Source organism: Seriola lalandi, unplaced genomic scaffold (assembly GCF_002814215.2).
Source record: "Seriola lalandi dorsalis isolate HSWRI2012SDOR001 ecotype SW California unplaced genomic scaffold, Sedor1 jcf7180002054660, whole genome shotgun sequence".
Taxonomy (NCBI): Eukaryota; Metazoa; Chordata; class Actinopteri; order Carangiformes; family Carangidae; genus Seriola; species Seriola lalandi.
The window spans coordinates 1,716,979-1,733,748 of record NW_019525213.1 but is presented as its reverse complement, the minus strand read 5'-3'; the positions used below and the strand labels follow the sequence as shown (position 1 = coordinate 1,733,748).

At 41.5% G+C, this 16,770-nt stretch overlaps 1 protein-coding gene across 2 annotated transcripts in view; it reads right to left on the bottom strand.

Moving 5' to 3' along the window:
* The window catches only part of slc8a3 (solute carrier family 8 member 3), a 108,523-nt gene that overhangs the window by 20,207 nt on the left and 71,546 nt on the right, over positions 1–16,770 (bottom strand). The window lies entirely within an intron of this gene.

Here is a 16,770-nt window from a genome sequence, read left to right as displayed (position 1 = left end):
AAAATTACTAGTTCATTCAGGTGAGGGGGTTTCGTCTTCATGATTACACTAACAGCCACATGGTTAAAGTTATGAGGATGAGCAGCGCTGCTTCTTCAGGGCAGAGTGGACGCTACAGTGACTCCGTATCGGACAGTAATGAGACGGTCCGGCCCGACTGGGGCTAGCTGGTTAGCAAGTGATAGAAAAAGAAGCAAAACAAGAGTTAACGTTGACCTCGCTCTCCACCGCTGGAAAATAAAGGAATACAGTTTGATGCTGAACTCGCAACGTGGCAAGGTAAAGCTGTCAATGCTAATGTTGGCTATGTAGCAATAGCTCAACTTCTACTGCTCCTTTAAAGTCCAACGTTTTGTTTTGTTGTCCTCGCTTTGAAAACTTAGTGGCTCCAAAAATCACCCTTTCCTCCATTGCATCCAGCGGACAAGAGTCACGATTGCTACGGCCACTAGAAGACGTCATTTGAACGTAAACAATTTAGGGCATTTAACCACTGATGCTCTCGTTTTAAGGGACATGCGCACACATACACAAAGGAAAAGCCTCCAGCAGAGGGGTTCTCTCTGTGCTGAGTTCATCAGTGAAGGAAGCGCCTCTCGTCTGCTCCGTGATGTATAGTGGCCACTGTGCTGACATCATTGATGTAACCCTGAGTGCTGATTAACAGCCCTTCCTGGTCGAGGTGCACAGATAGAAACTCATTGGATTTTCACAGAGGCAAAGCCCGAAGGATCCGTCTGAAGCCCTCAATATCCACTTATAATACGCAACATTAATATCTGCAACATTATTATCCAGAATCCACTGAGGACTGCAGCGCAATGGAAGTAACTTTTTTTTTTGGTTAATACTTTCATGTCTTACCCTCTGGGTACGAGACAGCTTGAGTATGAATATTTTATCATGTGTATTTAAGAATTTTGTTCCTAAATGAGACATCCTCCAGAATGGCTGTTACCACAAAATTAAAACAAATCATTCAGCAATGTAAGTCTTTTGTTGACACAAAAATAACCACTGAAAGCTACGGTTTATTCTGGAGATAGTTAACAACGACTCTCAGGTAATACTGTATTCCAACAGGGAAAATAAAGTCATTCATTCTTTCTTTTACCCGTGTAAAGGCACTACAGCTCACATGGTCAGATTATGAGACGATGGGCCCCTGATCACAGACGTGTAAAAAACCCTTCTCATGTAGGAGCGAGACACTGATACTGAAAGAGACACAAAACGACTACAAACAACGCGTTCAGTGTCTCTTTCAGTGACGTCTCGCAGGTGAACCTGAACTCTTCAAGTGCTGCTGCTGGTTCAAACGCTGCACCTGAACCTCAGCACTTAGTTCACGCTGGAGATGAAGAGAGGCCGTGTGACTGCTGTTCAAAGCTTCCTGCCACTTCAGATCCGCACTGACACTCCCCTGCACACACACACAAAACACTACAGCACACCATACAAAATATTGCTGAACTGAGAGAATGACTGGGATCCACAACTACTCACATTTGTTGTTCTTGTTTATATTTCTTTACCAATGTTGCTGTATTTTGATGAATTTTACTGTGGCCTCAGTTTGTGGTGCAGCTGTCATATGAAGAAACTAATTAAAATTTTGACCTAGTGATGGTGCTAGATGAGGAGTCGAAGGATTATTTGATTTTTTTACCCCATTTTTGATACTATTTATATTTGGCATTTACCTGTAGTGGTTAGGTTTAGGTTTAATCTATTTACATTATTTATATTCACTATATAGTAGTTTTCATTGTTAGTGGCTGAGTCTGCAAGAGGTTATAATCGGCCTTCTGAGCAGCGCTACATCTTCAGGGCAGGTTGGAGGCTACAGCGAGTCGCTAGCGTAAAAGCGACGAGATGGGCCTGGGCTAGCTGGTTAGCATGCTAACTTCAGTAGAAGACAAGACGTGAGAGAGGCACGAGTTAACTTTGGTGTTGCTTTCCAAAGCTGTTGGTGAATATAGGGCAGAAGTTGATGTTGAATGTTTCTTGACTAGTAAGTAAACAGCTAATGCTAACGCTGGCTATGTAGCAATAGCAAAACTTATAACAAATAGCTCCTTTAACTGAGCTCTGTGACTTTCCAACGAGTAATGTGAACAGTCATTTCAAACAGAGGCTCTGTGCCATCCACGACTGTTCACAGACAAACCACACCACACGCACACTCCCACTCACACCTCTGAGGCCACTGCTGAGACCCAGAAATAAAGTATTCTGGTCAAAATAAATCAGCACTAGAAGCGAGAGAGAGACAGAGAGAGAGAGAGAGTGGTGGAGTGTCGCTGCTGTAAGAACGATGCAAAGCACATGACTCGCCCCTCCTTAGAGCGTGAGGTGTGTCAGTGTGGAGCGAAGTTGTTCTCGGGGGGAGCACGAGAAGGTCATCACTGACACCAACATTAATGAGAGCCCACACAGAAGGTTGTTGCCCCTGCTGGCCCTCACCCGTGCGTTCAGACAGGCCTGACACTGTGGTGTGCCACCGCCATGGCAGGTAACAGCGCAGCTCATCCATATCTCCGTGCTGAGAACAGCCCCCACACACCTCTCAGGAACAATTACTGCTCTTCCAGCTCCTCATCACAGATGGTGAGGGCTTTCAGAACGACTCTCCCCCTCTCTCCCTCCTCTCTCCTCTATCTGGGGCTCATTGTCTCTTTGGTTGACTGTGTCTGTCTCTCTCCACCCTCTCTGTCTTTTTTTATGCTCAGACTATTTCTGTCGCTCCCTCCTCCCTCAGTCTCTACAGCCATCCTCCTCCTCCTCCTCCTCCTCCTTCCCCACTTTCCCTCTCTCTGTTTCTCCCAGCTCGAAATTCAACAGTTCAATTTAAATCCATTACACCTAAGCCCCTGACAGAGTGTGGCATCCATGGCAACCGTTACTAGACAACAATCTCGCTGCGACTCTGCTTCCGCAGCGAGGCCAGCGGCGGCAGGGAGATGCTCTGAAGGCATGTGAGGCGTTTTGACATTAACGCTTGTGTCATTCGCTAAGTGACGGCCACCGTCCTTCAACTGCAACCCCAATCAGGGATGGGAAAGGATTGCAGCATAAATCACGTCGGGCTGATGGAATAAAATGCATTTGTTTAAAAGCAGCAGCATCATGGTGATTCAAAACAGAGGAATGAATCTAATTTGATAACAATACGCCAACCTTCTATTGCCATTCTTTGTGCATGGCTGCCCCCGTAACCCCCCTATCTGCTGTGCACGATGGAGAGTGAATGTGGACACGAATACAGCAGCAGCAGCAGCAGCAGCAGCAGCGACGGCTGAAGTAGCCCTACTTCATGGCTCCGTCCTTGAAGAAAGAGTAAAGACGCAGTAAATCACCAACACGTCGTCTCACATCCTACACTAACTACTGTACAACAGCACAGTAATCACAGCAGAGAAAGTCGGCTCTGACCTCCACTCTTAGGAGGCGGTGCTGTAAGTATACACTGCAGTTCCACCATTGTCCCGATTCATACAAAGTTGGGCAAACAATGTACATAAAGATAAAGATGCACAAGGAAAAATATGCAAGCTTATAATCACAATCAGGGATAATTAAAGGGACTGTTCATGCAGCGCTTCCCACAATAACACTGCATCACTGAATTACCATTTAATTGCATGTTGATACAATCAATGCTGCTTTGACAGTTAGCTCAGCGCTAGCAAAGAGGGGAAAAAACATCCAGTATTTCTTTTCTGGAAAGAATGACACTGCAAAACAAGATATCTGCCTTTTACAATAAGTGACAACTATTCGTGCAGAAATGATTGCTGCTATTAAAGCAACACACATGACTAATTATTGTTGAGGTTATTGTTGAAGTATGTGAAAGACATTTTTTAATGTTAAAGCTATGATCATTAAGATTTCCATGAACTCAGACTCCCATTTTATTATTTGAGCTCAGCCTTTTGTCTGTAAGCGTTACGGTTACACTTCTACATTTAGTAATTACGTCTATATATAGTATTTTTCATCCACCACTCCTATGGCTTCAAATTACCTTCACATGTGAGGGATTCATGGGAAATGAGGCCTGCATGTAATCCAGCTTAATTTTATCTCATTGGTATGAACCTTGCAGACCTTAGTTGTGTATTTCTCCATAGTGAATGTTCATTTGGTGGCTTATTCAAAAAACTAATCTGCAGAACAAGACATGTTCATGTTAGTAAGTTAGATAAGGAGATTTTAGCAGGAAATTCAATGTGGGTTGCTGTTCAGTCTGTAACTTTTGTGCAGGCAGCGTGACCGTCTGCCTGTAACAGAGCAGTGACATAACTGCTTTGAGCAAAGATTTTATTTGTCTGTATGGAAACAAGTTCTCCGGAGGTTATGCTATTCAAATGAAGTAATGCAAAGCCAGGGTTACTCCTCAGAGAAATCAAAAAACATAATGTCCTGTTGTCTTCAAGGAGAAAACAGCAGACGAAACAAAATGCAATTTAATTCAAGTTGGACTGGAGTTATTGCTACTTCTTCTGCTGCAAAACATTCAGCTGGCTGACAGTGACCGCGAGTGTTCATCCACAAAATGTGTCTACAAAACAACATGATTTTTTGTATTTATTTATTTTTAATCACTTAAATATTGCAGGGAGTGATGAGCCACAATGAACTGTTGATTAAATCAGACTGCAGTTGCTCGTGACGGAGTTCGTCTGGCTGCAGAACAAACAGATATACCAGTTTCCTCCTATCTGGCAAATTAGCTGCTGAAGGAGTGTTTAGAGATCTGGGACCTGTAGTGTTAAACCACACTTGCTGATAACAGTAACCGCGGCTGTCGCCAAATTAATCAGGATCACAACTTTAATAAGTCAAGTTACCTACTTCTAAATGACCATTTTTCAATCAAAGGAAGTTGAGTAATGTAGAAAGTGCATTAACTCTTCATAACCTTCATTATCATGTCACACCCTGCCTCCGACATTCCTCCTCGTGACCCCCCGAAAGAAGTGGAGCTTTAATGAAGCCGGGGTCTGCGAATGCATGAAAAGCGCTGGGCTCCCATTTGAATTAAATCTGTTCATCCGTGCCAGTGTGATTTCTCTGTGGTGCTGAGGCAACCGAAGGCCCTGTGAGTCGTGACATTTGCGCCATGGATGGAGGAGCAGGCAGGGAGGTGAACACCCATCTGCCTATATCCCTGACCACTAATTCCAAAACCCAGCGCAATACATAGGCTTCAACTGGAATGATGAGAGGTAAAAGAAAAGCATACAGCGTAAGTCAGATGTGTTTTTTGATAAGATCTTCCAACAGGTTTCCTATTGGGACGGGTAAAAAGAGGAACACACACCTCTAGATTCTGCAATCAAACACATGGGCAAACACAGACACAAACAAACCTGCTTCCATATCTCAGACTCACTGAACGAATCCTGCAGCTCAGGTCACCTGACACACAGTCCTTGGGGCGTACTTTACGATTACATAATAATCTTTACTTAAATCCATGTCTTGCATGGGGAATAGTATCAGTGTCACACCATCCTAATTGACACAGTGAGGTAATCCCTCTCAGATTTCATTATTAATTGTGTCATCTGTATTCAAAGAGAGCTTTGAAAATAAGCCAAGAGTGAACTTTGCTGGGACTTTGCAGACAACAGAGAGGGGATTTAAGAGATTTTAGTGAGTGAGTAAACTTTTGTTAGCTCCGGACAGAGCCAGGCTAGCTGTTTCCACCTGCTCCCCTTTATGGTAAGCTAAATTAACCATTCTCTGGCATTAACTTCCATTTTAATGGATAATTATGAAAACTGTATCCGTCCTCTTACCTAACTTTCAGCAAGAAAGCTGATGAGCACATTTCCCAAAATGTTAAACGTTCAAATACAAGCTGCCTTCAGGGCACCTGATCCAGTACGTGGTTCATATTAAAGGTCCCATATTGTATAAAGGTAGATGTCCATGTCTTTTTTGATTATAAAGCAGGTCTAGGTTCAATATTAATACTGATAAAAGTATCAAAGCCTCAGTCCACAGAGAAACGAACACAGCCTGTATTCAGAAACTGAGCCTTAAAACCAGCCGTCAGGACTTATGTAACTTTGTGATGTCACGACAAAGCAGTCACCGCTCTCAGCCACGCTCCAAGTGGTGTTTACCTGAAATCTGCTATATTCTTTATGCAATCATTCAGAAAACAGTCAGCCTGAGCCTCACTTCTGATTGGCTCACTGACCTGTTGTTCCTAGAGCTCCAGAGAGATGAGATGTAAAACTACATTGAGGTGGTTTTTGGTGCTTAAAACCACAGATCTGGATACTTTCATCTGCGTTGTTTGACTTTCCAGATACCTTCTGAAGTCTCCAATGTCAATCCACTGTCACCATCCATCCACCACACTTTTTTGCTGCTCTTCCTAAACCGAGCTGCGGTTACAAAACAGACCGAGGTCGTGGGGTCACGTCCCTGAATCGCCTGCCAACAGGTGGTGAGGTTGCTGCAGCTGCGGCGAGCGACACCTGTTCCCCATCGCTCACTCACCGAGGTCCCGCTGCGTCTGCCGTCAGCAGCTGAAACAAGGGCAGGGCTCGCTAAGCCTCTGCAAAACTGATTGTGAAAAGCACCAGGAGACAGCTCAAACGACAGGTATTAGCAGAGCAGAGGCTCCTGTGAGTCATTAGCTCAGGTAATAATGGATTGCTTTGTGGGAGGTTCTATTGTGTAATGATGCATATGATGGCATAAGCCCTCATTTAACGACATATTAGGTCTATAGTGAATACAATTTAACTGAGACCCACGTAAAATGTGTCATTTGATCAGCAAATGATGTTTAATCCGCAGATCCTCAGATTATCACTTCCTGTCTGTCCTTGTGAGGATTTCAGCAGCTCGTTCTCTGCGTGACTCTTTGAAATATTCGATGCACATACCTTTCCTCCGTCACGCAGGGTGACAGATGTGTTCTTACATGCTGGTACCGCTGTGAGAGGTTTCCACTGTACAATCAAGTAGATGGTAGCATAATCCACCCCACACACACACCTATACAGTACAAATGATTATTTCAATCTGAATGATTTTAACATGAAAACACGATAAAGGACTGAGCATGAGGGAAAATCTACAGCAGCGGTCGTCCTCCAGGCAAAATGACTGATGTCAGACTAATCCACTGTCACGTTACCGCCTCAACATTACTTCACTGTAAAGTCAGACTGGTTACTGGTCTCCCTGCTACCTTAGATATAAGAGTTAACTGCACTGAAGTTAAACATTTTAGTTGACTCATGTGTTGTGAAAATAAAAAACGACTAGCTAAATACTAATCTTCATCATGACTCGCATCATTTCCATTATTATTATGACATAACGTCGACATATACAGTATCTAGAGGGAAGAAACAAATTCTTCACGTTAAATTAAAAGACTTTAAGTCAGAACAACACATGTTTATAAGCTTTGAAGTGGCCTGATAATAAAAACTAGATATTTTAAGTTAAAATGACTTGATATCCATAAAACATTACATATGTATATTATAAATACATTTATATATATTGAGATTAAGTTCATGAAAAAAATATTATTTGACTCTGGTAAATTTCTACATGAAGTTTTTCAGCATACACACAACATTATAACTCCCCCTTGGATTACAGTGAAGTTGCCAAAACCATCAGCAGCCTCACTCTGACCTACTGGCACATCCACTGGGAGATCCCCTGTGCCATCTGTAATGGCTGGTGGAGCTGGTGATAAGGAAATGGGGTCTTTATCTCAGCCCAATTAGGCAGCTAATTGATTCAATACCAGTCATTTAGAGTTCCTCCAGGCCCAGGATTGAGCACTTCAGCCCTTTGAACAGACGTGAGGTCCCTGGAGGAGAGCGACCAGAGAGAGACTGTGTTCAACCGCACGAAGCCTGGAGATTATAATCTGGATAGAAAGAAACTTACTGAGTTAAAAAGAAAAACCCATCAGGGATAAATCAGAACAAACAGACTGATCACTTATTGTCAGAGTTTTGTTACCGGATCAAATGTTTCATTTAATGAAGCCGAGCCTCATTTTCAGAGTTTAATTTATGCTTATTTCCTAAATCAGTCGATTATTGTTAAGTCTGTTATACATCTAAAAACAGAGAAAAACGTCTATTACAACTTCTCGGAGGTGAGAAAAACCAAAAGATATTCAGTTTAAAAATGGTGATTAATCCACTAATTGTTGCAGCTCTAATCATTTCTTCGTCCAGTTAGAAATCTTATAGCATTATTGGTTTCACTGTAATTTTGTATCAATGTAATATTGTGATGTTCTTTAATTTTTCAGATATTTAATTCAGTGACTTAGTCAAAAACCAGGCGATCCTATTGGATTTTTAGATTTAAATTGGATTTAAATTTCACCTGTTCTGTTATTTTTGAACAATTTCCTCCCAAAGAGAAATCTGTGATTTGCTGCTTACATGGTAAATACACACAACATTCTGAGAAAGTAAAATTATGATGTAATATATCATATAATTATAAGCAGTGGAAAAAAAAATCCTTCCAAAAACTATAACTGACTGTTAATATTAATTTATTATTGGAAACTTTAATATGCTGAAGCGTGTGTTTGCCTGCAGACAGATTTTACATTTCTGCATGTTCAGCTGATTTGCTGCGCGCTCACTAAAAGACTTCCTCGGCTTTGCTAGAAATGAATTTGAATTAATGAACTGAAAGTCTACCAGCTGAACGCCATCTTGTTTTTTTTCCCTACAATGAGAACCAAATTACAGATCACCAAAGTTTAAGTCTTTTTCAGAAACCTTCCTAAGAGGGTCGAGCAACACATGAGTTCCTTGGAAATTATTAGGAGACTATGGGGTGTGAGAAATAAAGTGTTACTAAATTTATAATATTATGATGTAACTTAACAGTGGTGGAAAAGAACTACAGTACTGTGCTTCATCATTAGGTACATGTACATTTACTTATCTTAACCTGGAGCTCTAAATTAAATTCTGTCTTCCTGGACACGGAGGCAACGCTGGAAGGAAGAGATTCATTCGAGGTCAGATCCGCTAACAAAGATGATGATAAGTTTGACTTTTTAAAGCAACACAAAGGCCACGTTCGTGAAACCCACTGACTCAGAGAGATTCATGCGGCCCGTGACCCCCGGTAAAGGGAAACGTAATGAGCTCTAGGTTCAGGTGTCGTGTGCTCCTGGTTCCATCATGTCGGAGGAGGTAGACATTATTCATGAGCTGATGAGTTGGAGGAGACCGTGTGAAGGTTCACGTGAAACCTCCAGCGTTTTCTCCAGGTTTCATGTGGTTATGATAGTAAACCAAACCTCAGAGGGAAGCCGCTTTAATATTTCATCAATATTTAATAATGAAATATACACATAAACTCCTCCTCCACTAAATTACACGCACATATTTACTCTTGTTCATGAATGCAGTGAGTAAAGGCAACCGCTCCACTGTGCACATATGCTTCCTTGCTCCAAATTACATTTACATACACAGCATCCTATTTAGATATACCACGTAGTTTCAGCAGCAGCAGGCTGTCACAACCAGTGATGGAGACACAGAAGACTGCCTGAATTTAAATGCAATGGTTTCTAATCTTTTTGACTTGTGCCCTGTTATAATAAAGCTGTGTCTCCTTTTGACCCCACAATAGTTGCGTATGTTTATGAGCTGTGAGAGGTGAGTGTTTTTAAAGGGCTGAAAAGAAAAGGGAAAAATCAGTGAAACTAATTTTGTATATCATGAATACAGTGTATTCTTCTTCTCCCTACAGTTTATTATCAGATATCATATAAGTCAGATTTTTAGTTTCTCATATTAAAATATTTTCAATAAATGAAACTGAAAAAGTATCGAGTTGAATACCTGAACAAAAAAACTTTTTAAATTTTAGTGTACTGAACTTCTAATCTTTATAAATACAGTAAATATTTTTCCTCTTCCTATCCTGTGAATCATCTCACAAGATTCCCAACATCCTCTCAGATTTCTCTTGAGACCCGCTGAGGTGGTTGGGAATCTCATCGATTTCTTTCTATGGGATTTTCTCCAAATAAATTGATTTAAAAGACAAAGTCACGGCCAAAGATCTCACTGAAATAAACCATCTGCAGTTTGCCCACACGCACAGCTACTTCCACTACTATTACTACTGCTACCTCTGCTTTCACTGCTATAGCTAAATGCTATAAGTACAACTACCAGCGATTCTGCAGCTGCTACACTAGAGTGACTTTTACAACAACAAAAGAAAACTGCTGCTGCTCCACACCGACAACACCAGCAGCAGAAGTTACTGCTCCTAGTGTTAGTACATGTTCTCTGACTGCTGTACATTTCACAGGCACCGTTTGTGCTCTGGAAACCATCCACTGAGGAAGGAGTGAGGCGAGGAGGTGGAAGCTGGAGCCATCACTGAGTGTGTCTAAAGGTTGATGTAATGATGAGGACCGTGAGCCGCACCATGTTCATATTAAATTTTAGGTGAGGACTGTATTTAATTTGTGGCTCAGACTGATTGAAGGCCAATCTAATTTCCTGCAAAAGTAATTTTGGTCTTTGGCCATTTACATTTCCCCAAACCCAGTCATACCTATTTTTACTCAACGTGAAGACGGAACAGCGTAATGAAGACTTCATTCTCTTACAGTGTGTTTTCAGTAATGTCCATTCAAACTTCATCTGCTCTGGCTTTGCTGCTAATAGAGGACTTCAGAGTTGCTTTGGTTTTTAGCATCGCTCCATAATAATGACTCACAGCTCATTTGGAGGTAATGAATATGTGTGGGTGTGTGTGTGTGTGTGTGTGTGTGTGTGTGAGAGATGGATAGAGGACTGGGAGAAGGACCTGGCCAAGCTCAAACAATAGCATGTGAAGTGCCCTTAGATGCCATGAGAGCTCACTCAGAGAGGGGGGTGGGGGTGGGGGGCAGACGGGTGGCACATTTCCCCACGCCAGCCATGATTTGAATGGAAAGTGGCAGGATGGGAGATGGAGTACCGCAGGGGGGGAGAGAGAGAGAATTAATCCTACAGCCACGCACGCACACACACATGCACAAACTCATTTCCATCACATACACAGAAACGCCTTCATGCACAGAGCACTTCACTCTGGTGCTCCTCCTCATTCACTTTCGCGCACACATGGAAGAAACACACTCACACAATGCAGCACACCACAGTGCATGAGCGATGATGATGCCACCGACTGCTTCCTAGCACACTTTTTACAGTGTCATTTGAAGGTCCCACGCTTCCAAGCCAACCCAATACTCTCCCATACTTTTTTTTAAGACACTTTAGAGCAGATTTTTTCTCTCCTCTGTCCTTCCTTTCTTCTATTTCTCAATCTGTCCATTCTTCATTCTATACTCCAGCACAAGTGTGTGTACTTCAGACCTTGCTATGATCATTTTTAGCCTCAGCAAGAAAACCCTCCCCTGCTCATCATTTATTTAATGTGTCTTATTCTGTTTAGTATCCATCGCTCATAACATAACAAAATAGAAAAACAGCTAACTGGTCATTCGCCACATTTTTTATCTCGGCTGCTACTAAAAAGACTAGCTGATCAATTGATTAGTTGATCGAGTCCATCGAGCAAAAAAAGATCAAGTTCAATTACTCAAATATGAGGCTTTGGTGTTTTTCCTGATTTTGTATCAGTGTAAAGTGAATGCTTTTGGCAGCACCGCACGAGCAAAGTGAAAACTTTGGGATTTGGAAACATGTGACGATAATTTTGCTCGATTTTCTGTCATTTTATCAATGAATAATTAACGCTGCTTTAACGACTCTGTAGACCACACTGCTCAGTGCCAACAAGCTACAAACTAACACGGTACTCACTGGTTTCTGTGCAACTTAATTTTTCCTTCTGCCTCAACGGAGAGGTCAGAGGTCACAGTCGGACACAAAGCAACACCCCTGCAGGGTACAGTGACTTGACTGAAGGCCCTTCAGCGGGACAGATACATGCTGACATACTATCATGAACCCTGATTCGCTGGTTCAAGGCTCATCTGTCACGGTGCCATCCTGTATTAACTGTAAGTACAGGATGAAATGGGCTACTGTTTCGTGCTGTAACAAATCAGTATTTATGAGGTCCTCTTGTCCTTGTGCTATTTGTGTCATTGTGAATATATGACTGATCTAAACTACTAAATTTAAAAAAAAAAAGACAGAAAAAAGGACACAGCCACAGTTTTCTTTGGTTGACCCCATAATGGCAAAGTTTGCTTGGTTTAAAGTCAGACTGCTGCACTGAGAGAAAACCAGGAGTTGTAAACAGTTAATAATCCCTCATTCAGCGATGGTTGGGATTTTTCTATCAAAAAAAGCAATTCAATTTCTCTTACTTTGGCTAATGGTCTTAATCCTGTCTGTTTGCTTCTTTTGACCTTTCCATACTTCCATACTAATTCCAGTTCATTCAAAACACTCATGGCAGTTTCTAATCATCCACACAATTGTGTGTTTGTTTATACATGTGGGTACATGAATGTATAAATATGCAAGTACATATGAAGATGTATGGAGATATACACTATAATCAGTAACATCTATACTGGTACTCACTCTTGTATACGTATGCACAGGGTTCTGGGTTCAAGTTTTATAAATAACAGGAAATACAATAAAACATTTATTTAAAAAAAAAAGTCCAAATAAAACATTAATACAATCATGACAGGAAGTTCCAAATGAAAAAAATTAAAAATAGATAAAACAAAGATGGCTGATATTGAATGATACAAAATTCATGAAAACAAAGACAACGTCAAATAGAAAATGTGCATATTCAATCGTATAGTCGCTTCAAGGTGCATCTGCATTTGTTTCTTATGAGAGTAAGAAATCTTCTTGCTGTTTGGTAACTGTCATTCTACAGAAACCCTGCACATACTAGATGTTTTAATGTCTCTGTTTACTAATCATCATTTATCCACAGACCAAGTGGGATATGTCTGTGTTTGAATAGAGCTGAAAAAGATTCAGGTCTACCTGAAAATACAGGTTTCCCTCGTGAATCGTTGACAACTGCCCAAATAAAATAAGACAAATAAATGTTTCACAGTTTGAATAAAAACTTCACACGTCCGGCATGAACATCAACACGCCTCAGCACCCCAGTCACTTCAATAAAATCCTGTTCTGTCCTCGACCAACGTGGACGTGAGTCTCACTCCGACTCTGCAGCGTTGTGCTGTTGCAGCAGCAGCAGCAGTAGTTGTGGAGTGGCGGCTCGCCGGGCCACCTCACCAGAAGTGCTAATGGTATTGACCACTTCTGTATAAGTTAGAGAAGGGCATAGCTGGAGCCGGCAGTAAACAACTCCAGACTGACAGGTCAGGGTGACTGTTGGCTTGATTGCTTTCATTACTCACACACTGTCCAGAGTCAGACCTGCCAGCCTGGGACTCACTCACATCTCCCAGATTCTGCTATCAGCGTCGTAGTGTATGAGCAAATCTACAAACATTTGCGATCAGTGATGTAACTGCTGGTAATAAATAAAAAGATCAGAGAGTTCAAATGAGATCTGACGATTATGTTTGTGTTCCTGCTTTGATCATCCATAATAGAGAGATAATAGGTAAAGAAACAAGAGTTACGTTCTTTTTGTTGTTGTTGTGAAGTATCGTTGGTGGAAAGGCTGCTCGGAAAAAAATGGAGCAAGGCTGTTGCATATGAAAAGAAAAAAACAAAACTAACAAACAAACAAACAAAACAAAGACTCATAGAATATTCATCAATCCAGCTCCTCCAGCCCGGCTTTAATAAGGAGAAAAACAAACCCAATCAGCCCCACACCAGCGCTTATGAACAACAATATAATCGCCACATTATATATGAAAAGTGAGAAATTATCATATCATTCACATCCCTGCGATGTCTGCGGCAGCTACTGCGGCAACAGGAGAGTATGTCTAACCCCTCTGCTCAACACTGGCTTGTGTTCTCTCTAATTTCAAATCAAAGCGATTTCATCAGCACGGGCACATTCATAAAAGATGATCCTGCACGGGAAATAATACAGAAAAGCTTTTTCATTACCTCCTCGTCATATATTGATCAAACATTTATTACCCTCGATCAAACATTCATTACCTCCTGCATTTAAGCATAAGTAAGTAGATGTATCTGGTATTACTTATTGTAGACACCGCCTGCGCTTTCATTAGCGGCGCGGTCGCGTTGTCGTCTTTCCAAGATCAGAATGAGCAAACATTTTAATCTGTTTGTGTAATAAACAGACACAATATGTCGACAGGGAAGTGGCACAGAGGTGTGTCACTGTCTTACACTCCATGATGACAGATAAAAGAAAAATAACCTTAACTGTACATAATATAGGTACAAACTATAGGGGATTACAGTGCTGAGCTCCTGGAGACAGAAGAAGAGGGTTTCACTTCCTCTCCCCCGTTAGTGAACGACCCGAACAAAGCAGCTGTTTTGATCTTTGGAGAATAAACCTGGCCATGAGTCTTCCTTAACTCCTTAACCCATCCTCATCTCTCCCTCCGTCTGAGCAGATATCTCTCTCTCTTCCTCCACTTCCCCTACACCCATTCTGTCCATTACAATCCTGACTCCTTGTTCGCTGCAGTCAACTCAACAGTCCTGCTGCAGAAACCGACTGACATGTGCGAAGAATGGAGTGTGTGTTCGCACTATATGTTTTATTCTGTTAGCACCTGGAGACACAGTGCAATTGTTTCACATTTCAAATGGCGGAAAAATGTTTCCGGAGCATTTAGGATGTTACCGGAGAGAGACCGCAGGGCTAATCACCCAGTGACCACTCCACACATGTCCTCACAAGACTCGAATGATGAGGAAAGAGTTCAGAAAATATGTAAAGTGAACTCATGGCTCTGTTGAAATCCCTCCCATCGCCCCACTCCCTATATAACAGACAAAAAATTCTTGTTAAATTTTGGCTATTTCTGAGGGCACTATATAGGTATAGTGCATAAATTACACACTCGGTATTAGACACTATATATAGACACTCACATTAAAGTTGGACAGTAAATTTAACTCAGTATTTTGTGTGTTAGGAGTGATTTGGGACAGAAGATGTCAAAGTTTTGCTCAACAGCAGCTGCTGTGGCCACAGGCAGCAATTACAGCACATAAGTTGGCAAACGAGACGACACATATTGTCTGCAACTGTGGGGCTGAACCTATAAACATGAATGTCGCTGACTGAGTGATGAAGTTACATCATTGGTCAGCCGAATGCCACGTGACTGAGTGAGAAGGTTATACCAATGGTCGGCCTAACCCTAACCCGGGTCTTGACCGAGTCTTGTTGTGATAAAACCATCAAATGTTTATTGGTGACGTTACAACTTGCAATATCTATCTAAAGTTTGCTAAAGTTTGCTTGCCAACTTTGGAAGCCAACCTACTGGTCATACCAGACCAAGCTAAATCCTGAGTTTTTGGTTTATTAATTATGAATTCAACTTTTCATTTCCAAGAGGAAGAGAGTTATATTTCTTCTATATTTCTTCTTTCAAAAGTTTCATCATCTTTAAGTTATGAGTTCATGTCTGTTTAGAGTTAGCGTTAAGATCAGTATAATATTTAAACAGTATAATAATAAAGTGTGCATACATTTGTGGATTTATATGCAAGTATATTTACATTGGTTGATTTTAGATTTCACACTTTAGGCATCTAATTAAGCAGCAAATGCTAAAGTGGAATAATGTTTAAATTCATGGTTGAGTGATATTACAAGCAGCCAAAATGAGATGTGTGACAGGCAGCTATCAGCATGTGTGTGGGTAAAACCTGTGCCAACACAGAAAGGGAATAAAAAAAACAAAAACAAGAAGCATCATAGAGCAGTGGAGGAGTGTTTGGAGTGATGCAGCCGTCACTCATAAAGACCTGCATAGTAACTGCTCTTCATCATGACTCTTAGTCTCAGAACCCAGGGAGCCAGCACCACTCAGACAGCGCTGCCAGACCCAATAACGTAAACATAATGAGCTGTAGTGTTTGGAGGCAACAGCCAAGTGTTAGATTCTGCACCCTCCGCACCAGCTTGTGAGCCTCTCCCATCCCCTGGCCCTGAGCGTGGTTAGATAACACTGCATTAGATAACGGTGCGCGAATCTTAAGAAAATGCCTGTTGGCTTCTTTCAGCAGACATTACCGACGACGAGCTGGAAACAAGACGACAAACAAAACTTATGATGAAAACTTGCTCTGATTTGAATTCTTCTACGTCCTACTTTTATTTTTATATTCACCTTGCTGCAAAAGAGAGGAGCCCTCGAGACACGCTTGTTGTGCAGAGGAATACAAGCTTGCAGTGAGTAACATGGCCCCTGCCAGAGAATACATGACCTCAATATAAGCGGCACACCAGATCCTATCAGGATGCTATCAGGTGTTTAGGATCGTGAAGCTGCACTTCCATACAAACTGGTGAATTCAAACAGTCCTGTGCGTTATACTGTCTAATAACAAAAAAAGAAGAAGCAATTTTGTTGAATTTTTCACCCAAGCCGCCGTGTATACGTAAAAAAATTAAATAAAACGGCTACTAGATTGTGCATTTTAGGCAAAACGTGTCTTTTCATAATAATGGCTACTTGCTCCGCAGGGATGGTAAATTATAGCAGCTCCTAGACTCCCAGTTCTCTATGCAGACGATGACGCTGTCTGGGGAGACTGTCATTACGATGGGAATGATTTTGCAAGAGTTTTAGATGTAATATGAAAGCAT